This window comes from Camelus dromedarius, chromosome 5, assembly GCF_036321535.1.
Source record: "Camelus dromedarius isolate mCamDro1 chromosome 5, mCamDro1.pat, whole genome shotgun sequence".
NCBI classification, from domain to species: domain Eukaryota; kingdom Metazoa; phylum Chordata; class Mammalia; order Artiodactyla; family Camelidae; genus Camelus; species Camelus dromedarius.
This window is the reverse complement of record NC_087440.1, coordinates 55,993,340-56,016,712: the sequence shown is the minus strand read 5'-3', so window position 1 is coordinate 56,016,712 and position 23,373 is coordinate 55,993,340. Positions and strand designations below refer to the sequence as shown.

At 43.3% G+C, this 23,373-nt stretch overlaps 1 long non-coding RNA gene across 1 annotated transcript in view; it reads left to right on the top strand.

The window, feature by feature from the left end:
* Positions 1–23,373, top strand: part of LOC105091449 (uncharacterized) — a 203,106-nt gene that overhangs the window by 81,941 nt on the left and 97,792 nt on the right. The gene's annotated exons all lie outside the window — the stretch shown is intronic.

Here is a 23,373-nt window from a genome sequence, read left to right as displayed (position 1 = left end):
ACATATGAAAACAAGTGTATTTTTCTCAACATCTCTAAGTTATACCAATCATTTAAAAATGCTTTGTTCCACAATGGCTTCTATGATTGTCATTTGAGAAAACAATACAGTTAATACACTTCTGAGTTTTAAGTCTTCCCTCCCCCTCTCCCCCTGCAATGACACCTTATTTATTTAGAGTAATCTATGGATGGGTTGGCGCACTTACCTCATCCTCTAGAATGAGATATTTATATGCATGCAGAAAACTGAACAGCACTGGCTGTGGGTTCTGCAACATGACACCCAGCATGACTGGATGTTGGGCTGAAGGTACCAGTACTGTGCTTCCATCAGAGATAGACAGACACAGCAACTCATTTCCTCTTCATTAACTTTGACATATTAAAGTTATAAAACCTTAAGAAGAGATGAGACAATAGATTCTTCTGGGTGGTAGGCATGATTTTAAATATATTAAAGGAAGGAAAGGGTAAAATGTACTTATCTTCCAACTGCTTATCTTCCAATGGTCAGCATCACTGTAGAGCCAGTGTACAGTTTTGAGACAGCAGATGACTTCTGTATTGGAGCATGTGAGGTGTGCTCACTTCAGGGACTGCCCGGTTGCTTCCCCACAGACCTCTGGAGGACACCTCCGAATGATATGGAAGGGATGTTTGTAGCAGTTCCTGCCTCTTAGCATTACAGGAAGGAGATTTTCAGAGCTAAGGAAGCACAGGCAAGAGTTAGCTGTGCTGTGGAAACATTACGTTAACAAATAGCCTAAGTGTCCATCTGCAGCATCCCAGCCTCTGTGCCAAGAGTTGCAAATTCCAGCTCTAATCCTGCAGAATTCTCACTGCTCCCCTTTGGCTGAGCTATTGCAGAAATTCTTTCTGCAGCTGTTGGGGAGGCCGGTCACAATCAGAGGAGAGTAGCAATGACAGCACGGAGCTACCGCACATCCAAAATGTAATGTCCACAACCACGGAGAAGTAGGATGAGAAACATTTGAGCTCTACTGAAAATCTCTCAACTTAAATATTGATTAGACTGTAATAAACCCCATGTTCCGAGAGGACCATGGATTAGACCAATAATCAGCAGTATTTATAAGGTTACATTTCTTTTCCTTATATTTCCCTTGTTTGTTCTTGTTGAAGAACAATATGGGGAAAAAGGCCAAAGGATGACTGGCGGCATGGTCAGTTGAGGGGGCAGCAAATATCTCTGAGTTTTACGAAACTGCATAATGTGTTTATTTACATAATTTGGAATGCACTGGCATCACATAAGAAACACGGCTTTTTTGCATTTTTGTTGTGGTAAAATATACATAATATAAATTTACCATTTTAAGCATTTTTAGAGGTACAATTCAGTGGCATTAGGTACATTCACAGTGATGTGGAGACATTACCACCATCCATTTCCAGAAGTTTTCATCATCCGGAACAGAAAGTCTGGCCCAATAAACAATAACTCCTCGTTTGCGTCTCCCCCAAGCCCGTGGCAATAATTTACTTTCTGCCTCTATGAATTTGACTATTCCAGGTCCCTCATGTAAGTTGGAATCATACAATATTTGTCCTTTTGTTGGGTTTATTTCATTTAGCATAATATTTTCAGAATTCAACAGTGCTTTGTTTTTAAACAAAGTTACTTTCAATACTTGATTGGTGAGTCTCTTACAGAGAGAATAACTTAGCATGTAGTATCTTGTGATATGATTTAATATGTCTCAAACTCAAACCCCCCAGTTTTGCCTTACAAAACAGCCGGCAGTTAGGCTCTGATTACTTTTTTTTTTTTTTTAAGCCAGGTATTGGCTCTGTAAAATATGAACAGGGAAAAAAGAGCAGTAAGACTTTTCGCCAAGTGATTAATCTTGCCTGCAAGGGTGACTTGCAATTCAGTAATAAAATGAAATCTTCCCTTGTACCTAGACTGAAAAAAATCAGCAACAGTATGTTCTGTTCACTGCTCCTTCCTGTGAGCCAAGGAGAGATGGGACCATGACTGATGCCACTTGTTAGATGATAATGAAATGCAATTGGTGTCCAGCAGACCCAGGAGAAATACTCCTAGGCACAAGAGAAATATGCCCAGATGGTGTTCTCCATTTTTCAAACTAAAAAAGCCAATCGCCTGTCCATTTAGTGCCCAAAATGCTGCCTTTTCTAGATGGAGGCTCAAGCATTAATTTTCATGCCCAATGAACCAGTGTACATATTAACCAGCCAATCAGATCTTCTTTCATGCTTTAAATACTGAACAGGGGGGTGGGGTGGGAGGGTATGAACTGAGAGAACAGTATAATGGGCAAAAGCGAGCACAATGGTCACGAGGTAACCCCCAACCTAGTTCGTCCCATCTGTAGACCAGTTACAATCAGTAGCTCCCAGGTGTACATCAAAACGGCCGTAATGCAGAGCTAAATTCTTCTTTAGAAGATTCTCATGAGCAATTCCAATTGGATCCCAATTCATGCCATCAAATGAAAGCCTCAAATTATGTGAAGCTTAAAACACAAACGTGAATACACACGCAAGACCAAAATGAGATACAGTGAAGAGAATAAATTAGCACCAGCTGCAGCCCAATTAAGCAAAGGCTTCCACAAGGGAAAGCTTACTTATAATTTACCTAAACAAACCCTCTTCCTTTTTGTTGCAATTTGCTGCTTATTAATTTTTCTTAATAATCCAAGAGCATTGTTTTCACATCAGAAAAAAAAAAACAGTTCTTCCAATCAAAAGAATGCTTTGAAAGGGTATTTTTAGTTAAATATTTGTGTTTATAACATTTTAAAAAGTATTTAAAATTTAAAAAATTTAAGTTACATATGCACATGGTTAAAAGAGTCAAAGCTTATGATGAAAAAACAGTAATTTCTAGCTCCATCCCATCTTACCTCCTCAGAGGCCACAACTTTCAAATCTTTTAGCTATTTCTTCTAGTATTTGTACTTCTAGATGGTATGCTTCCATTGTGGTTTCTGAATTTGTGAATTTTTCCTTTATCTATTGACTTCCTGTATGACACAGATTTTGCTGCCTTTATCATGAGTCTTACCACTACTAACCTCTCTTCTCTCCTCCAAACTCCCAATATCGAGGGGAGGAGGAAGACAATGGTGAAGGAAGTCTGAGGTCCTGGTGTACTGCATATTGTGATGCGTGGCAAAGCAGAAAATAAAATCACAGCTATCTCTTACACAGTGCCTGCTTTGTGCCAGGCACAGTTCTAAGCACGTTACAGATGTTAACTCGTTTACCCATCACAGTGATCCTACAAAGTAGGTACCAGGATTATCCCCATTTTACAGATGAGGAAACGAAAACACAGAGTTTACATAACTAGGAGATGCTGTCAGTCATCCACAGTCTCTACACTAGATCCAAGGCAATAGATGTAACTGCTCTTTGAGAGTTAGAGCAAACAGACATTTGCAAAGGAGATAATGACAATACTGAGGATGCCTGGCCAGTAGTGAGCACATGTGTGCAGCTGGGTATCAGAGCAAGAAGATGCACAAAAGCTGATCTAGGTTTTGTGGGGGAATGATGTGTATGCAATTCGGAGGTCCCTCTTTAAGAAAAAGAATGTGAAATTGCTACTAAATGAATTTATTTAGAGTAAAAAAAAATCAGACATCTAAAAGAGTGACCAAGACCACAAACATTACAATCTGTCAAAACCACATCATATATTCATTCACAGTCTGACATACCTCGAGTTTTCCTATTTTAGCTGCCTGCTCTTTGAGTGCCTTTTCCTATATCAGCATTCTTTTTAAATATCATTTGCTAAAGACAGCCTAGAAAGCAAACTCATTCTTTGCTTTACCATGATTGATAAAAATGTGTTTTTAATATAAATGGTTTAGCACTTTACTTTGGTTTTATGACTTGTTATTAGAAATATGTGAATTTTAGGATATTGTCCAATTTGAAGAAATCTCTAGTATATAGATCTTTCATAATGAGCTGACAATTTCAGGGCATTTCCAGTTTTATTGTGTTGTGTCTGTCTGGCCTACTCAATGACATTCACAAACCAGAGACTGGAAAGGGACCCAAAGTCTGGAGCCCTTCAGCTCACTGACCAAGGCCTTACGCCGTTGACCTTGAACACCCAGGCCAGTATGGCCCTCACGTCACAGCTCTGATGTTGCAGACCGGTTCCAGGAGACAGAGTCTGCTGTTTCTTCAGGAAACTGGCATCCTTCCCCCAAGAGCAGATCAGGTTTTACCTCCCAGGTTGAGGGAGGACTGAAGTGCACTGACAGTGATGGCTGTGCGACTCAGGCCAAGGCTGGCTGTGCTGGCAGCAGCGTGGTGGGGCAGGAGGCTCAGGCAGCCCCTGGAGTTCAAGCCATGACTCGTTCAGGAAGGAGGCCAGGGCTTGATAGGCAGAGGCTGAGCCAAAAAGGCTAATGAGAAGACCTGCTAGACTGCATGAGCTGAAACGCAACTATGCATTTCATCATTCAAATCAACCTCCTGAGACATTCCACCAAAATGAAGAGATAAACCTTCATTTGAACAACTCTAATTGTAAAGCCATGGAAAGAGCAAAGTGGGGTTTTAGCAGTCACGAGACCTGAGTTTTGCTGCCTGTCTTACCCTGCAGTGAATGTCATTTTGCCACAGCCTTCAACTCCCTACTGCAAACGGGAATGCTGGAACAGATCACCCACTCAGTCCCTTTCAGGACCCTGGAACAGCCGGACAAGGGTGTGAATGGGAATCCCTGCCCCTCCTATCCCAAACCAAACCAAACCGGCAATCCGCTGCGTGGGAACCCGGTCCTTGCCAAATTTCCTAGGTTCATTTCCGAACAGCCAAGGCCACACACTAGGGATTTTAAAAGGAAATCCAAGAGAGGGCACCATTAACCATTTTATGAGAGCAGACTAGTTTCCACTGTCACCCAGGAGTTTTAGAAGTTGTACAGATTCACAAAAACCTTGGTGCCTGAAAACTTCAATAGAAAAGAGGGAGTGTGGAAAAATCTACGAGCGCCTTCTTTCAGCTAAAGGCTTGCAGAGTGTATTTCCACTGATGGAGGTGAAGAGGGATGTTATTTCCTGAATAGAACTTCCAAATGCTTTTCTTTTTCTCCCTTCCCTCTTCCTCCTCCTCCTCGTCCTTCTTCTCATTAATGGAGAATTTAGAGAGGCTTATCACTTTCCAAATTGTGTTCATGTAAGCATCTCGAAACAACCTGCCGACTTTTCTAGCTAAAATCATAGGAAATAAACTATTAAACTACTGCTTCTCAAATCAGTGGGGGGGGGGGGACATGCATTGCACAACTAGAATATAATTTGAAGCATCAAAGACACTTCTCTTTCCAAATGTAGTCACTGGTGTGCAAATCTGATCAGAGGGGCATACTAGTATTTGAGAGTAACATCACAATCTTCCTGGTGTCAGTTGCCTTTAAGAATGAGTGTGCAGCGCTTTTTCTCTGATCAATATTTTTTTCTTATTTTAAATATCATTATTGTTATCTCTGATAGTAAAAGTAACACATGGCTATAATAAAAATTACAAAGTATGTGCCATTAAACAGTAAAAATCCCTAGAACTCCAGAGATAAACCCTGCTTGGTTTATACTTGTTCACATTTTTTTAGCGCATGTTATTATAGATCTTTATAGTATATATAAATTGAAATAAGGACATACGTAATGCTTTCTCACTTCTGTTTTTAAAATTTCGCTCTCAATAGCGGACATCTTTCGATGTCAATACACATAGAGCTGTTTCTCCTTACGCCATCACAGCATCCCGTTATACAGAAGTACCATGATTGTTTAATCTGCTATTGATATGCACTTGGGTGGTTTCCGGTCTTCCTAAATAGGAACAGTCATGAATAAAATTCTTGTACAGTAATCTTTGTGCACATCTGGAAGTGTTTCTGCAAAAAAATCCTAGAAGTGGGATTTCTAGTTCAGGACTGTGCACATCTTTCTTTGAACAGATACTGACCAACTGTCTTCTAAAAGCATTGAGCCAGTTTACACCCACCACCACCATTACATAAACGAGCCTGCATCCACAACTGTGTATTAAGTTTCTGCTGAAGCACATTTTTTTCTCTCTAGAGTTACCCTCATTTCTACCAAAGACAGCCAAATTAAGACTAGTTTATTTACAAAATATGTTTAGTCTCATTAAACTTGGCCTGATTAATTAAAGAAGTCCAGCAAGAAGAGCAATTGACCCTATAGGCTCTTTTGGATTTGCTTTGCTGGAACTTTCCACAAGGAATCTCCAGATTGAATTTATGGCTCCACAAAGTCAATCTTAGTTCCTTAAAATTGTCTGGTCACATCTGATTGTATGCATATTCTCAAACATGTCATTCCAGTCAAAGCATTGGTAATGTGTATAGCTAATGTTTCCAACTGTGTCCTGTCACAAGGAGAACAGATTCTTAGTAAACTTATGCAGATAACTCTATGGGCATAAAAATTAGAATACTTACTAAATTTTTCCAAATTCTGGAGGGACCAAATAGGGAGAAAAAAATTAAATGTTTCAATTTTGCTTACAAAGGTATAGTTTACCAGATTGCTATAAGCCTTAATAAATCTTAGTATAAGAGGAAAGATTTTCTTATTATCTAGAAAACAACGATTTTAAAAAGCCGGCAATATTTCAGACAAAATGTTACAAAATTATAATCATTTTATCAGTTCATTCCATCCTATATAACTAATTCTTGATCTTGAGTTTCTGTTAGCAGTTTTATGAAGCCATCAGGTTTTCCATTAGAATTCTGTAATTTCTTAACCAGTTCAGCGATATGATGTGAAAGTTATCAGAAACCTATATTTGCCAAAAAGTGCTTTCTATGAATCTTGAAGATTAAGCATTTTTGCAAAGGCATCTGATTAAAACAATAACTGCCTATAAATGACAAAATAATTAAAATGGCATGGTTGATATATGGCTACAATGCAATTGACAAGAACACATGATTATTTCTGTCACAGACAACTGCGGACTAAAATAAAATCACACAACGTAAGAGTTACGGGTTAAGTTTTATTTGGAGCAAAATGAGGTCTGTAGCCCAGGAGACTGCATCTCAGGTAGCTCTGAGGAACTGCTCCGAAGAGTCAGGGGGAAACTCAGTATTATATATGATTTCAGTGAAGGGGGCACGTGCAGTCAAGCACACATTTAGGCAGAGGCTTGCTGCTAGTCACAAGGAGCAGATGTCACTGTTAATGATTTTAGTGCTTTTCTAGATATGAGGAGGTGCAAGAATTTGGGCTCATAAAATCTTCTCTAAAAATATGTAACTATCTGAAAGCCTGTTTCCCCAGTTTTCTCAGAGCACAGAGTGCTTCATTCCTGATCTCCACCCTGAACTCCTTTCAGGGAGGGTTGGAGGTTCCTTCCTTCAAATTCAGCAGAACCCAAAGCAGCTGCAGTGGCTTGTGATTTAATCGAAGCAGAGGTAGATGGCAAGTGCCAATATTTAGTTGGCACATTTCAAAATAATACCCAGAATATGGCTAATAACATACTAGGACATAATCAAATTTTAGGAATTTCATGTAATTTTTAGAACACATATTAATAACATTTACCTACATAATGTAATCTAAGAAGGTTTATCATCTTTTATCTGGCTAGCCTAAGAATTAAATTGACATGAAACAGATTAACAGGAGAAAATCAAACAAATTTAATTACATGTATACATGGGCGAGAGACCGAGGAAAACTGAGTAACAGCTCCCAGACTTTTAAGGCTTTACCAATCTGATAAGTGAACATGTTTAAATTTCTCACATTTGAATTTATTGCTATATAAGATAAGAAGATATTACATAAGAAATCACTAATAATAAATCACTAAATAATAAACTTGTAAATAAAGCAGTAATGAAAAAAATTCAGTTCCAGTACCTTCCTAAGCTTTCTTCAAGTTTCCTCAGCTTTCTCTAAGTTTAGGTACATTAATTAATAAATCATCAGATGAAAGTGCAGATTGCTAAAGGGGCATTTACATATTGGAAGGAGCATGAGCGCACTTCAATTTCCCAGGCTTCGAAGGTTTTAGAATTGAGGGTGTGCCCGGGGTCCTGCCACCTTCCCAACACACACTCATACCCAGGAGCCCGCACATCTTGATACCCTCTGCAGCAGTAGAACCACGCCTGGAGGGGCTGGCTGGGCAAGGGGCGAACAGCAGGTCTCAACAGGAGCATGATGGGAAGTTGTCTCCATGATTCCTTCCTTCAAATTCAACAGAACCCCCAGGTCAATGTCTGTTCTTTCCATCAGTGGACATGGCTCGTCTTTAAAATGTGATTGACAAGGAGGGCAAATGGTCTCTCCTCTGCAGAACCAGTGCTGCTCCATCCTGGTTGGCAGCAACTTTTGCCTTAGAAATGGGAGTTCCCTTTGAAAGGAGCCTATTTGTTTCCTAGGGTTTCACCCTAGTTGAGAAAGAAGTGCGTAAACGGGGTAAAAGGAAATTCAAACAGTATGAGACCAGATGGAACCTAAGCTTCTCAGTCCAGCCCTCCAGTCTTGCTACACCTGCCAGTCATTTCTGGTATATCTTCCCAGTGATTTTTCATGTACACACATATATCAAATTTTGACATAAACGGAAGTATACCATGCACACTGTTGCGTCCCTTGCTTTTCCCTCAGCTAACGTATTGTGTGGATTGTTCCAAGTCTTCATGTAGGATATACCTCATTCTTCTTAATATCTACACAGTGTCCTTTGCCACTATTTATTTCACCAGTGCTCTGCTGAAGAGAACTGAGGTTGAATCCATGGTTTGGATGTGGTTCATACACCCAGCCCTTTGTGCACATATGCTCATAGATATGCAGAATCTACTCCTGGAATGGAATTGCCGTGTCATAGGATTTTTGCATTTCTAACATGGCTAGATAGTCCAAAATCACTTTCCAAAGAAGTCTTACCGCTTCACACTCCCACCAACAGCACGTAGAGGGGCTTTTCTTCATTCCCTCAAAAGAAGCTCTTTAAAGATCAGCGATTCCACAAACTACACAGAATAAAACCATCCCAAGGAAACAGATTTCTAAATGAAAGATTCAGATTACACAAATTGGAAACTCTCGGGACCCCTCAACGGGGTCTAGTCGGTCCATTGATGTGAATCTCTGTTTACAATGATCTTATTTGTCTCCATTTGCCCTGAGATCTTTGGGAACCACACTAATGCTGCAATTTTGCCCATAAATCACTGTCTCCGAAGGAGGTGATGGTCCCAACACCTAAGTGCTCACTCTGAAACAACTTTCTGGCACACTCTCCCACTCTGAAGCTTGAGTTTGTCCCTCTCCCTCAAGTTATTACCAGAATCATTTTCCATCCCCTGCTCTGAGCCACTGAGTGCATCGGAGAAAATGACCACGTTCACTGTCATTAATAATAATGCTGCCTTCAGATTACGTCACCTTCTCCACCAAAGTGCTCATAATATTCAAGTGTATGTTATCTCATTTATATCCACCACCTCTCACGGGGTGGCTGAAACTTTGCAGAGATACGAGGAGAGGCTGTCTTGATAGCATCTCCAGCAGCAGTGAAAACAAGATGCTGTGCCAAGGTCCCAGGATAGATCAAGTTGAATCCCAGGAAGCTAGAGAATAGAACTTAAAAGAAATCCATTAAGTGAGATTTCTTTTCTCTCTCTCTCTCTTTCTCTCTCTCTCTCTTTTTTTTTAATTTCCTCAGAATCTGTGGGTGACCTTTAAAACTGCAGAGTCAGGGGAAGAGTGGGCCACGGAGATGCCAGACCCCCTTCCAGCAGGCGTGTTGGCAGACAGTCACATGCTTTGATCTTGCCCGCTTGAGGGGACAGGTGCCCAGGCTCCTTTAACCGAGGGATAAAAGAATAGTAGTGTTGTGAGGATGGTTGGGGAAGGAGAACAGGTGGCAGTGGGAAGAACACATCTGGTAGTTTCAACCCTGCTGCCAGCTGAGCAGGGACTTGATTCCGGTGTGTTGAAGTGGGCTCTCATAGGCATTTTCAGAGGTAAACTTACATTAGGACTCTTTAGATTCTTCACAAGGGTCAGTTCAAGTCGTGAAAGGTTGTTTGGGTGCAAGAGGCTCCACAGGTGTGAGGGGGACTGTGTATCTGGTACAGGGCCTAATTCATTCTGGAAAGTAATGCATACAGTGGGAAGCTAGGTTTTCAATTCCAGAGAGTAGCAGGAAGGTACCTGCTGCCTGCTCCGAGCTCTCCCATCCAGGAAACTGCAGACATCACTTGCCTTTTGGAAGGCCTCCACCGGCTCACCTGGACGGCCCAGGTCTGAGCCCAACCCGGGAATCCTCTGAGTCCCACGGAGCCCCGGAAGCCACCATTCCTGAGTAGAACCACACCCTGGCATAGGAGCCCTGCTGAAACAGCCCTCAGCCTGAAACAGCGTGGCATCTTCTATACCAGTCGAATTCCTCGAACTTTCACAGGGCTTCCGAGAGAGGGCCAGGGGCAGGAAAAGGAAGGAGAGAGGGAGTGTAGACATTCTGTGAAGGGAAACTCAGGGATCAGAGAGGCTAAATCACCTTCCTGAGTCACAGAGCCCTTTAGTGTCTATGTGGGCATCTGCTCCTTTGGCCTGCCCTGTAGCCCTTCCTCCTTCTTAAGCATCAGCACCATCTCTCCTGGGTTCCAACCCTCCCACCCGGGGGCGAACATGGGACTCAGAACCGGCCAATCAGCAACCTCACCAACACCTTTGTTGGACCCCTTAGCAAAGACTCTGTCCTTCCTCCACCCATCCTCGTGCTAAGGATCACGTCAGTCTGAAGTTGCTGAGGAAGATTCTCCTCAGAGTGAGGCCAGCAGAAAGATAATCAGAGTGGGAGAGAGGAGACAGATTTCCAAGGACATCTTTTGAGTACTTTTAACGTTACCTGCAAACATAAATGCCTGAGAGCAAAACATCTCCTGGGCTTGTTCAGTTACGTGAGCCAGTGAAGCCCTTGCATATACTATTTTGATGAATGCAGTAAAGAGCTAGAATTTACACGCAGCTTTTACTGACTCCAAAGCCAGTGCTCTTTCCACTACGCAGAGCATCTTCCCAGGAAGACAGCACTCGCTGAGTCAGCATTTTCTTAACGCCCACACGCACACCCAGCCGCACTCTTCAGGGCGGAGTACAGCCCAGTGCAGCCATGGGCTAGAGGACACTTCTAGTGCTGGCCCATTGCCAAAGTCACCCCTCCCCAACAGACACATACTCACACGCACATTTTCCCCTGGGGGTTGGTGGCTGGAAAAATCTTCGCTAGGTATCTGTCCCCAGTCATACTCTGTGGCCTTGGGCTGTGTTGCAACTGACCCAAGCTGTGGTGGTATGGGTCCCTTAGAGTTGCTGACTGAGATCTTGCTGAGACCCCAAGCACTTTGGGGGGATGGGGGCACCAGCAACTGCCACCGTGTTCCTGGGAAAACATTGCCAGGAGACTGTCCCTATTTGTTTGGACTGCCATAACACAATACCATCGACCACGTGGCTTAAACAACATTTATTTATTTTATCACTGTTCTGGAGGCTGGGAAGTCCAAGATCAAGGTGCTGGCAAAGTAGGTTTCATCCTGAAGCCTCTGTTTTGGCTTGCAGGCGGTGCCATCTCACTGTGTGCTCGTGTGATCTCTTCTTGCATGTGTGGGGGGTGGGGTGTGCGTACATGTCAGGGGTGTGAGGGGTTTGGAGGAATTGGGGGGAGCGCTCTCTGATGGTATATTCTCTTAGAAGGACACTCATCCTATTGTATCAGAGCCCTACCATTATGACCTCATTTAACCTTAATTATGTAAAATATTTCCAAATAGAGTCACATTAGGGGTTCGGGCTTCAACCTATGAATCTAGGGGGAAGACAAAAACGTTCGGTCCGTAACAGAGATGTGCTGGAGGCTTTCAGTCCAAGCAGACGGGCACTTGGCAGCGCTGAGGGTGGATACCTTCTGGACCTGTGCTTCTCTGCTGTCTCGTTACAGGACGAGTGTTAGGTTTTCTTCTTTTGTTTTGGTGACAACGTATGTTGAGGCTTGCTGGTTTTAAGATAAATCCACATCTTAAGGTTGTGATATCCCAACTGGGGAAACTAAATTAGTTAACTGAAAATGAAAAATAGGAAAATTAAACCAGCAAATTCTCCAAACATATTGGGCCAATTTAAAACCCAGGTTAGCATTGATTTATTGTTTTAATAAGATTCCTGTGTAAGGAAAAATGACTGGTCTGCAATATAAATAAGTCCAGGGGAATGTGTTTATTTGTCTGCAATATACAGGAGCAACAGGGCAGATAACTCCTCAAGCTTTCTGCATTTTTTACCTTGTTTTTAAAACCACTGGGCCTTAAAGCATTTTTACCTAAGACTAATATCCACAGGACAATATAAAAGACAGTTAATATTCTTGAGTTTGCTCTGCACCAAAAATGATGCATGATGAGGGTCTGGAAAGGCATGGGCCCACGGCTCTCCAGCCAGGACAGTCCCATGGTTGAAAGAGAAGTTACCAAGTGGAGGGACAGCTAGACCTGCCCCCAACCCCAGGACCAGCCCAAGCTGGGGCCATCCTGCTATCACAAAGTTGTCACTGTAGCACTGAGGCTCCAGGAGGCGGTGTCACCCCTTCCCCTTCAATGAGTCGAGTCTACCTCATTGTCCTTCTCAAGTTCTGAGAGCTTGGACAGCTCCCCTTGGCCTCTCTGGCCACTCATAATATAGAACTCTGGTCAAGGGCTCTGGGCCCTCTCATGGAAAACTCTGGAAGGGGCAGTCATGGGAAGCTGTGTGCACTCTTATCTGACAACAAATCCAGAGGAAAAGTGCCCAAAAGTCATAGCCAAGGTCCAGACATTCCATGACTAACCTGCATCCTCCAAAATCACATGGTCATCTCTGATTCTGACACAAAGGCCAGAGATATAAGGACCATTTCCAGGGCCTTGGAAAAGTGGGCAGAGTTAAGCTTCCAGGCCCCTGGTCCCTCAGAAAAGAAGCTCTTAGGAAATAACAGGCTCTGTTGAGAAGCAGTGGAGCAGAAATTGGGTCTAACTGTGTTCCCAGTGTTTTATTTCTTGAGCTGAGCAGTGGATACATGGGTACCTCATATTTTCCCTCATCTTTTTTTTTATGTCTTAAAGTTAAAATTACATTAAGTAAAGAAGGCATTGAGGCAAGAGGTGGGAATATCTTTTGAAACTCAATTTGCTGGATGAATTGGAGGGGGAACTGAAGAATTACATGTTTTGTAAGAAGTCCAGATAAGATACATCCCATTCAGGGCCAACCATGTTTTAAATCTGTGCCCAGGGTTAAAGAAATAGAACCCATCAGCTATTGAGTTAAATCCTAAAATATTAGCCATAGACCATTCTGCTCCTGAAAGCAGCTCTTTTGCCCCTCTCCTGTTTGCCCATTCCTGTCCCCATCTAACCTTAAAAGAACCTAATTAGAGGAATGAGATCACTAAGCAGTTGAAACTAACTCCTGACTTCTGCTGTCCTGAATGCACACCACGTCTTGCCTAACCTGTTGATTCTTTTCCTGGATAAAAAGAATAGAGAATTAAGCAGTTAAAGAATGATTAGCTCTCTACCTCCCACAGCCCACTTAGCAGTGTTGCAGGCAGATCACAGGGGTGAGGGAACATCTGAAGAGAGAGTCAGTCAGTGGGCACACAGTGGAGAGTAATTCAGAACCCCACCTCCTGCCTCGATGATTCACTGAGGTTCTTCCCCGCATTTCTCACTTTAAAAACTGTGATGGGTGAGCATAATCTTGGGAATGGTATCTGGACATAAGTCCATCTCCATAAGCCCCAGATTGCTGGCTTTTCTGATTAAAGCACCTTTCTTGTTATTGATGCTTGACTCCCGATTATTGCCTTTTGAGCAGCAAGCAGCTGAACCTGAGTTCAGTAACACTCCTTGTTTGGACCCAAGAGAATAGAAAAGTGATGATGTCCATCTTTTTACATGTAGAGTGCATTTCATCCTTACAAAGGTCATTTTTATTTGGCTGTTTCCCACACACTGCCCCAGAAAGCAGATGATGGCCTTTTGCCTTTTCACTATGGAGGAGGAAATTCAGACACATCACACGGGGAGGCTGAGCACACCCTGGGAAGGAGCTGGAGGGCTGGGCTCAGAAACAAAGGCATTTTGCTCCATAAACCCTCAGTCAGGCTCAAAGGCTTTACTCTTGCCCCACCATTTAGCAGTCTAGAGTGCATCAGATGTCAGGTAACATTATTTGGGAATAGACCTTTATCATTATTGACTTGTATCTGATGGGTGTTTATAACACTGCATTATCAACAAACAGTGGAAGATAAAAAGGCTGGGGAGTAATGGAGTTGGAAAGGTTTTAGGAAAAGACGTAATCTCTATCATGAGGCACTTGCTCACATTAACAAGTTCATGAAATTGATTTCCAGGGAAAATACTTTAGATGAAAACCCAAGGAATTCTTTCAGAATTACTGCAATCGTTATCTTTTAGAGAATGTCTGTGCACATATGCATATGGATGTGTTTTTAATTAAGCTGTTTCTTGCTTCTGATAATAAGGAGGCCAAAGTAGAAAAGGCTTTGTTATATACAGTAAACATGTATTTCTAATAAGTTAAACGTGGCTTCGTTCACTGCGCCATGAAAAGTACTAACTTCCTTGTGATTAGGTTATTAAAGAGTTCCTAGTTCGGTTAATCAATGGAAAGAAAATGAATATCGATATATAAGAAGCGTTGATTTGTGGGGTTAAAAAGAATGCAATGGACCTGTCTGATAAAGTATATAGCCCTTACACCCACCTGGAGAACTGTATCCCTAACAGGTTTACGAGAAACCCTTCAAAACTGTAGTGGGATATGGTGGGAAGGGGGCACCAACTCAGGAGTTAGGTTAATTTGGTTGGAATTTGGATCTACTTTTTACTAGATGTGTGACCATAGGTGCCAAGCTCCTCATGTGTAAATGAGAATAAAAAAATCCCCACCTGGGTGGTGGTCGTGAGGGAAAGTGAAACCATGGCTATAAAACTCCGAACGCAGGGGCTGGCACACAGTAGGTACTCAACACATAGTAATTTCCCTTTCCACCACAGGAAGAGATACTTTTATCTAGAAGGATGAGTCTAGGTTTGAATTCACTATAACGACAGAGAGAAAATGAAGGAGTGGGATTCTATCAATCATTTCTCTCCATGGCTCCAAAGCCCTTCATGAGAATTGTGGATTACTGACTTAAACAACCGTAGGCAAGGGTAGAACTTCACCAGTTTTTAAATATTGAAATGCTTTTTCACCAGTCGCTGACTTGCCCTGCACAACCATCCCAACCACGTTGGGATCTCTCACCTTCCCTTGATCCAGCAACCAGAGGGTTAATACCTACTTATTAAGGTGGGAGCTGAGAAGGGTGATTCAGAAAGTTCTTAAGAGCTCCAGGTAGGTGTTGATTCTGATACCTTGGAATGTGTCACCAGGCCCTACTGATCTCTAAGTACTTTATTACTCTGGTTCCTTCAGGCGCCTCTTCTTTGGTTCCCAGCCTATTTGCAGGACAGCAGGGAACTTGCAATCCCTCTCCCCTGGGGAGGTCCCTTTTGTGGACTACAGCTGGCTGTCCTGACTGTTGCCTCGTCCACTTGGATAGTTTCTCCTCTTAGCTCCAGCTGCTGTGGGGGTTACTTTTCCTTGGAAGATTTCTAATATAAACCAAAAGGGTGTAACTGAAGTCCTAGCCTGCAGGGTAGCTTTGATTGTTTTGAAAGATTCTGAACCATGAAAAGAGGGATCACAACAATGTGGTTTCCTGCAGGTGGGCCTGCTCAGAACAGCGATCTTTCTGCCCCGAGGGCGCATACATCCTTGGAGAGAGCTGACAGGGCTGCTCGCAGACCCCCGCCCAGGCACTCACACACGGACTGGGCGAGTCTGGTCCCGTTTCTCTCCAGGGGGGCCCTCCTGGGCGCCACCCTCTCTGTAGGATGTCGAGTTATTGTCAAGAGCCCATGAATCTATATTCACAACAAGCACTGTCTTTAGTCTTTCCATTAATACTAATAGAGCACACACTTTGTACCAGGTACTGCAGTGGTCTCTGGCCTTGCTGGTTTTAAGTGATTACTTAAGATACTGTTGTGATTAATAAAACGCATGTTTACCCCAAACTTACTGCACTTAGATGCTTTTGGTTACATATATTAAAAAGCAACTAATACTAAAAGTACAACTACAGCACTCTCATCTGGAAAGGCTGTAAAATTTGGCATTAACAAAAGGTTCTCTTTCTCAAAAAGTTGAACAGTGTTATTGTAGTTCATTATGGGGGTGAGAAGAGGGCACAGAAGTTAATGATGAGCCTATCAGTGAAGACATAAGAACGCCAGCTCACCACTTTTCTGCATGGGAGGCCACCATTCCAGCCAGCGAGGTGTTCCTCGTTCTCCATAACTTCAAAATCAAGAGAAAGGTTAGGATAATTCCAGGGATTCAAGCCCGAGGAAAGCGTGCCCACATCTAAATAGGACTTTTACAAGCAAAATCAGTGATGGCTGCTGAATACAAGTATGTCATCACCTCTGAGAGCAGTGAGCTCTAAGGGGGCTGCAGGCCAATTGCAATTAGATTTGCATCTTCTCTTCCCTCCCTCCTCAGCCCCCCACCCTCTCTGGCTGGTCTTCAGAAAAGTGTTGGCAGGTAGCACCAAGCTGGGACAGCTGCCAGGTTTCTAGATGGAGGAGCTGAGCTGCAGCTGTGTTGGCAGAGAAAGGCATGGAGGAGCCAGGGTAAATGAGTTAAGTCCTGATTCTCTGTGGTGATCTGCGGGACGTTTCTAACACATGGGGGCAGCTGCTGGCCACGTCGCATCAGGTGGTACCAGCGCAGCGCTGCAGATAGATAAAAGCACTGCAACAGGGACCAAAATGGAAAGAATCACCATACTAGAGCAATGCAGGGAGGGGTAGACCTTGTTCTAAACAAAACCCACACACAAATGACTTTTTAAAAAAATCTCCTTTTTCTTATTGTTTACTGATGATGTTGCAATCCATCTTCAGTCAAGCCGCCGTATTTCAAACAACCATCTTATAATCTTCCTCATCTAAGCCCAAATTGTCAGTATTTTAGGGAGTGGCCAGTTTCCAAGGGCAATATGCCAGGTGTCTACAGAACTAAATAAAATGGAGAATTGGCAAAGTGAAGGCGACAAATGTATATAGTCATCTCTGAGTCTCAGATCCAAAAAGCATTACTCTTTCCTCAAGAAATTAGATGAGTCGTGACTAAGTGATAGAGTAGTGGAGGGGCTTCCAGAATAACCTTAGCCAATCTTTAGAACTTCCTCAGGAGTTAATTTCTGGCATAAAATGGATGAAAATATTTAACAAAGAATATGTAAAATTGTTTATGCTTCATACCCTTGTGGCAGGCAGAATAATGCACTACCACCACCAAAATGTTTACATCCTGCCTTATAAATAAGTTAATTTGTGTCATTTTTTAAGAATCCACATGTAAGTGATATCATATGATACTTGTCTTTGACTGACTTCACTTAGTATGATAATCTCTAGGTCCATCCACATTGCTGCAAATGGCAGACATAGAAAACAAACTTATGGTTACCAAAGGGGAGGGATAAATTAGGAGTTTGGGATTTTCAGATACAAACTACTATATATAAAATAAATTAGCAACAAGATCCTACTGTATAGCACAGGAACTCTATTCAATTTCTTGTAGTAACCATAATGAAAAAGAATGTATATATGTATAAATGAATTACTATACTGTACACCAGAAACTAACATATTGTAAATCAACTATACTTCAATAAAAAAATAAATAAGTAACTAAATAAATACTACCAATCTGGAAAAAAAAATGTCCACATTGTACTCCCCAGCACTTGTGAAAAGTTGCCTTACTTGGCAAAGGGCCTTTGTGATTAGGAGTCTCAAGATGGAGAGAAGATCCTGAATTATCGGGGTGAGCCTGATATAATAAGGGCGCTCATAAAAGCAAAAGGAGGACAGGTCAGTGTCAGTGATGAAATGTGGGAAAGACTGGATTGGTCATTGCTGGCTTTGAACGCGGAAGGGGGTCATAAGCCATGGAATGCAGGCAATTTCTAGAAGCTGGAAAAGACAAGAAAACAGATTCTCTTCTAGGGTCTCCAGGAAGGAGCACAGCTTTACTGACACCTTGACTTTAGCCCAATGAGAGTGAAAGATAATAAGTGTGTTACAAATAATAATATGTTTTTTTAAATGTGTGTTATTTTAAGCCACTAATCTTGTGGTCATTTGTTATAAGCAATAAGAAACTAATACAATCACAAACAATGTTAGAGAGTAGCTAAGAAGTTCTGTATTTCATTTAGAATGAAAGATAGTCTACCCCACTTAGAATACTCTGGCAATATTTAGTTATTAAACAAGTATATATATGAAATACCTCAAGCTTCATAAGATGCTATTTTCTTAGTTCTCAACAGGAGGTATCAAGCTCTAATTACATTCTATAGTTGTGTAAATACGGAACAAGTGGTTTTTACATAACTTAAGGCACACAAAAAATAGATAACAGGCAGAAACAAACCATTAAGTCCCACATGAGTCACCGCCTTCAGAACTCAACTCCTGTGTCTCACTAGTTCTGGGAATAAGCAAACGTCTGGATAAAGCTTTGTTATTTTCCTCGCCCCTAGGTTTTGAAATACATTGAGATTTAGACTTCAGAAGTGGTTAGTACATCAGTTAAGATCCAGAATTTTGCTGGCAGAAAATGAAGACATGAAATGTCTCTGAAGTTGAAGCTTTCACAAGAAGAAAAGGAATATAGACTCCTCCTACTTGAATCATTCAGGTTAAGCTGCTGTGTCCCAAGGTGCATTTCAGTGGCCTTTTTGGGGGCCAGGTGTGCTAGTCATGTGAAGTGATCTCTGATTTCAAAAGGTTTTGTGGTGGGAAAACAATGCACCTATCACTGGCCTCATGTCATAACATAACAACCCAATCTGGTGCTTAGATGGAAGATACGATCCTGAGTCATCATGTAATCCCAGGCCCCCAGTGGGGCCCTGCAATGGTTGGAGAAGTGAAAATAAGCTGGAATTGATAGAGATCAGGACCTGAGGAATGATCCAGCTATAGCGCTGGCCTCTCAGGAGGAGAACCAGCCCCCTAAACGTAAGGAGCTGGGAACATGGGAAGCTTGGATTTCCCCCCCAGGATGGTGTTACTATTCAAGTATTCTAATGAGTGTTGATGATGGCTCTGGATGGAGAGACCATCCCTTGGCCCGTGGATAATAGCAGTGCCTTCTAAGAAGTGAAGGAGTCCATGTGGATTGAAGCAGAACAGCTTCAGGCTGGGGTGAAAGGGAAGTTGGTGTTTACAAAAACAGTATGCAGCTCTGCAGGGAGAAAGCATTCAGCAGACAGAGTTGAACTAAGGGGCTGGGGTTCATGGCAGCTCCAGGCACGGAGGAAAGAGAAGTTCACAAAACAGAACAAAGGCTTCCTGACATGGAACACACACAAAGGGAGTTACTTAAGGAAACTGCAGCTCCTACCAAACTTAACATGATTCTAAATCTCAGGCTTGATGGGTGTGGGACTCTGAATAAACTTCTTTGCTCATTCATACTAGCTTAGGAACTGGTTCTGGATGGACCTTCCAGTTGGAAATCATCAAACCTTGCAGCTGGGCAGAGCTGGCATAGGGGTAGGAGGGGTTTCCAACAGTGCTGGCTTCACCCAAGGAGCTCATTTCATTTGTTCAATAAGAAGCTGCAAGAATTTGAATTTCACATCCTGTCTTTGATCTTAAAGCCCCTGAGTTCCTGTCACATGGCCATTTCCCTGGGCCATTCACTTAAGTGAGCCTGAAATTCAAAATGGAAAAAGTTAAAACAAGTCACTGTCCCATTGAATCCCCAGGTTTGGCCTTGCATTTGCTGAGCTCAAAAGTGGAGACAGGCAGCTCAAGAGAGATGAATCTGAGGATATGAGAGCAAGGATTGGAGGGCGCCAAGTGAACTCTTCGAGCTAAATCAGAGCAAATGAGTTAAACAAAAGTGCAGGAGGACAAAAGGTCCAACAGAGAGGAAGAAGTGCACTGTTCAGGGCTCTCTGAAGACTCCGAAAGGAAACCCAGCACTGCAGAGAGGGCCAATAGAGACACAAACATGAGGCCATTAAATTCCTGAGCTCTTCTGAGACCTCAAGCAGCCGAGCTCCCAGGAACAGTACATGTGTCTGCAGACAGGGAGGCAGGAGAGCATGCTGAGAGCCAAGCAATCAATGCTTAGTGTCCTTAGGGTAGAGAGAAGAGGTTTTGGTTCACAGGAAAGACCTTTTAGATTTCAGATCTGATATGTTCCTAAACACAATAGTGGCGAAGTGTACACTTTGGTGGAGCAGAAGCCAGCGTGAGGATTTCCTCATCGTTTCCCATTCTGTGTGGGCTCCTGGAAGGAGGGAAGGAGAATTTGCATTGAGCTGGACTTCATAGCTGATACAGCTGATAAGCAGTCTTCTTGTTAACCTTGGATTCCTGCTGATTCTTCAATTCTCTCTTTTGTTCTTCTCACCGATCCTTAATACAGACCTGACCCACCAGGGGTAGGGAGTGGGGCAGGAGAAAGGGGGAGGTGGGTGCGGAGAAGACATGATGATCCCGTTGTCTGACTGCGAGTGGCCCTTGGGGTGCCCTAGAGCAAACACTGATCTTGAACTTCAAGGGTAGACAGGGCCCGTGGCTCATGTGAGACTTGGCTACTGAATTATTAGGTGATGGGCTGAATAATAGCTCCTTTCTGGGTTTCAGGTTCCCTGCTGGCTGAGCTCAGACTCGGCTGCTGGTCAGACTAAACGTGGTATGGAGCTTTGTAAATGAAAAGCTAGTTATGAAAATGCATGTGGTGATTGTCTCAGGTGGGGCCCCCAGGAAACAGAATTTGAGGTGGAGACTGAATGCAGGCGATTCATTGCGGAGTGCTGTCCGTGGAGGGTGACGGGGCAGGACTGGGCCATGGAAGAAGTGGCCCTGTGATGCAGTCGTCGAAAGGCCTCAGCTAACCCCGCTGTGAGCTTGGGGCTGCAGAGTTGTCCTGAATTGGGGTGAGAGGGCCAGGCTTTTCCATTTCTGCATTGCCATTGAGTGGTTGTTGAGTCAGAGGGTGCCCTGCATCCTGAGGGGTGGCACCCCAACCTCACTGGGTGTCATTTCCCCCAGCTGGCTCCTCTCAGACTTCCTTGTCCTCAGCCTTCTTATCTTTCTCCTTCCAGCTCCTGCTCAGCCAAACATTCACCACTGTCTAGGAATCCATCTGTATTCTAACCTCAGACCACTTTTCTTTCTTCCCAAAGTGGATAAGCAGGTGAATCACACAAAGCTCTGCCCATTGTGAGCAGTTCCAGCTTAAGCCTGCATACGGAGCGGACCAACCCACGAAGCAAACTTGACCTTTAGTCTCTGTTGTCAGGTGGTCATCTAGCTGAGGGAGAGGCACCAGTGTACTAGTGGATGACTCGGGGGTCTGAGCTGTTTCCATGCAACTTACTTATGCCCCCTGACCCTGCGGGGTTTGTGTCCATTTCCAGATGCACAGCTTCCATCTCATTTATGGCAGAGAGTGGAAGACTTAATATCGTTCTGGGAAAAGACCATAAATGCATTTTCTTGTCTTTCCAGAGTGACTGTGAACTCTTTCTGATCTTCCTTTCTGATCAGAAAGAAAACACACATGTCCGTATTAATAGCCACAGACCATGTACCAAGGCCGTGTGAATTTGTGGCAGCTAGGATGCTACCTGCAGCACAACATCTGCAGTTGGGGCTACTATTGGCTTAAGTTTGCAGCAGTTGACTCTCATTCTTCAATTCACTCTCTTCAGTTCACTTTCATTCAAGATCTGTCTGGCTTTTGTAGGAGACAGACTGGTTAATGAATGGGAATACCTTGTCAAGGTATCATGTGAATTCTCTATCCATGGCCAGTGTTCCCACCTCCGTAACCTCTCCCTTGTCCAACTTTACTTCCTGCCCCCATTGATCCAGCACTTTCAGGATCCAGTCCTTTCAGTGGTGTCTTGGCTCTGCTCCAGTCCACGTTGGCTCGGTCCTGCAGCAACTCCAGAGTACAGCGCTTTTCTTTGTTAGGAGACCCAGCAATTTCTCAGCTAAATTATGGTGTGACTCGACACTCATCATTTGTCTGTTGGTCAAGAGGAGGGCTGTGAGTGGAGTTTGAGGAGAAGGAGTGTGTTGTCCTGCAAAGCAGAGACCTCTGAACCATCTTCAGGCAACAGAGGACAGAGGAATGGCCACATCTGTGAACCCAGAGGATTCGGAAGAATCTGGGAATTCACATTTTTTGGATATACCTATCCTATGTCTCAAGGCCTTGCACAGCAGAACTTTTGGGGCCAAGAACCCAGCCTTGTCTGAAGCTCTGCTTCATTTATAACGAAGCCCTGGGTCTGGTCCTCAGCTTTTCTTCTGCCTCCCAGCTTCAGAGGAGTCTCTTCTGATGCTGTCACAGAGGCCCTCTGACTTTCACACTTAGCCTTTAGTTCATGATTTATCACTCTGAGAACCAACTTTGCAACGGAAGCAAAGTCCTAGACAGAGATATGCCCACAGAGAGCTTATGAGGATGTGGAAGTGCTCTCAGGGTTGGCACTCATGGGGGAGGAAGGGAAGCAGAACTGGGCAGAGGGAGAAGATACACAGGGATGAGGTCACAAACAAATGCCTCAGCTGATCCCGCAGGAAGCTGTGGCCCTGGGATGGCTCTACAGGGTGGTCCCAAATTGGGGTGATGGGCCAGGCCTTTATACCCTGCATCAAACAGTCACCCAGTAAGGGCTGCTGCTTGGAAGAAACCAAGGTGATCTTGAACAAGGTCTTTAGCCCAGAGCAAGTCCCAGAAAAGCACTTAGCTGAGAGCTGTTGGCCTCTGGCTTGGAGGGGAGAGGGGAGAACGTGTCCTCCGGGGAATCTGGGTGAGCATCACGACAGCCACGACACCAACCTACCTACTCACATATATAAAGTTTCAGAAACCTTAACTGCACAACAAGGAATTACTTTCAGGTCCTCGGGTGAAGCTTAGTGGTGAAATATGCCTTTGTGAGCCTCAGTTACACAGCACTTAGGTTTTCCAGGGGTCTCAAGTTTCAAAACAAACCAAGACCTTTTTTTCTTTTTTTTTAACCTAGCCAACAAAAGGAGTCCGTTTGGCGTTTGGAGTAGACCACCCCATTGATGGTTCTGCCACTGGTCCTAGAATTTCAATCCTCTTGTCTACCCTCTTTCTTTTCTGCTTAGACC